The sequence below is a fragment of the Myotis myotis genome, unplaced genomic scaffold, assembly GCF_014108235.1.
Source record: "Myotis myotis isolate mMyoMyo1 unplaced genomic scaffold, mMyoMyo1.p scaffold_m19_p_70, whole genome shotgun sequence".
In the NCBI taxonomy this organism is placed as follows: Eukaryota; Metazoa; Chordata; class Mammalia; order Chiroptera; family Vespertilionidae; genus Myotis; species Myotis myotis.
This window is the reverse complement of record NW_023416380.1, coordinates 69,304-70,831: the sequence shown is the minus strand read 5'-3', so window position 1 is coordinate 70,831 and position 1,528 is coordinate 69,304. Positions and strand designations below refer to the sequence as shown.

Here is a 1,528-nt window from a genome sequence, read left to right as displayed (position 1 = left end):
AAAGGGATGACCACGGTCATTTGCTTTAACAATGAGCTCGCTTTGCCTATAAACTTCGTCATGGTTTTCAAATGTAAGCAGCCGAGTAAGGGTAGGAAGAAAAAGTAACTTTTTCCCTTCTCCTTCTTCTCATTTCCCAGAGGAAAGGATTGTCGTCCGACTCTTCTTCTAGATATTTCTCCATTGCGGGGTGTGTGTGTGTGCCCCCAGGGGACACGGGGAAATATCGGGGAACATTTTGGATGTCACCACTGGTGGGGGCTGCTGCTGGCACCCAGTGGGTCAGGGATGCTGCTAAACACCCTACAATGTACAGGGTGGTCCCCGCCACACAGAATGACCTCGTGCAAGGCCCCGGCCGGGTAGCTCAGCCGGTTAGAACGGGGTCCCAATACATCAAGGGTTGCAGGTTCGATTCCTGGCCAGGGCACCTACAAGAATCAACCAATGAATGCATAGATAGGTGGGACAACAGATTGCTGTTTCTCTCTCTCTTCCCTCCTCTCTCTCTCTCTAAAAGCAATCAATAAAATTTTTTAAAGTTTCCTTAAAATAAAAAAGAATGATCTGGTCCTACATGTGACTAGTGCAGAGGCTGAGAAAAACCTGCTTTAGATATTATGCATTTATATAAACTTCCTTGTTCATTTTTCTGCCTTTATTTATTTATTCTTATTCATTCATTCATTTACTTTTTAAATATATTTTTATTGATTTCAGAGAAGAAGGGAGAGGGAGAGATAGAAACATCAATGATGAGAATCATTGATTGGTTGCCTCCTGCACGCCCCCTACTGGGGATCAAGCCCGCAACCCAGGCCTGTGCCCTTGACCGGAATCGAACCCGGGACCCTTCAGTCCGCAGGCGGACGCTCTATCCACTGAGCCAAACCAGCCAGGGCAGTGGTCGGCAAACTGCGGCCCCTTGAGTGCGGCTCTTCCACGAAATACCACATGTGGGCGTGCACGTACAGTGCGATGGAAACTTCGTGGCCACACTCAAGGGGCCAAAGAGCCGCATGTGGCTCGCGAGAGCCGCAGTTTGCCAACCACTGGGCTAGGGCCATTAATTTTTTTTTTTATGTGCCTCAGGCATGAAATAGCTCTGGCCACCAACACAGGCATCAAGCTGGGATGAACTAAGGGCTGTACGTCTGCTTTGCCCCTGATGGATGTAAGAGCCACACCACCAATCAGGGGTCTCCTTGCCCATTGCCAGGGGGTCTGCCTTTACTTATTTATTTATTTATTTAAATATATTTTATTGATTTTTTCACAGAGAGGAAGAGAGAGGGATAGAGAGTTAGAAACATCAATCAGCCGCCTCCTGCACACCCACTACTGGGAATGTGCCCGCAACCCAGGTACATGCCCTTGACCGGAATCGAACCTGGGACCTTTCAGTCCGCAGGCCGACGCTCTATCTACTGAGCCAAACCAGTTAGGGCTATTTTTTTAAAATATATTTTTATTGATTTCAGAGAGGAAGGGAGAGATAGACACATCAATGATGAGAGAGAACCATTGA

General features: G+C 47.4%; 1 pseudogene; it reads right to left on the bottom strand.

The window, feature by feature from the left end:
* Nucleotides 1–1,079: 1,079 nt before the first annotated feature.
* Nucleotides 1,080–1,224, bottom strand: LOC118660967 (annotated as a pseudogene).
* Nucleotides 1,225–1,528: the final 304 nt, after the last annotated feature.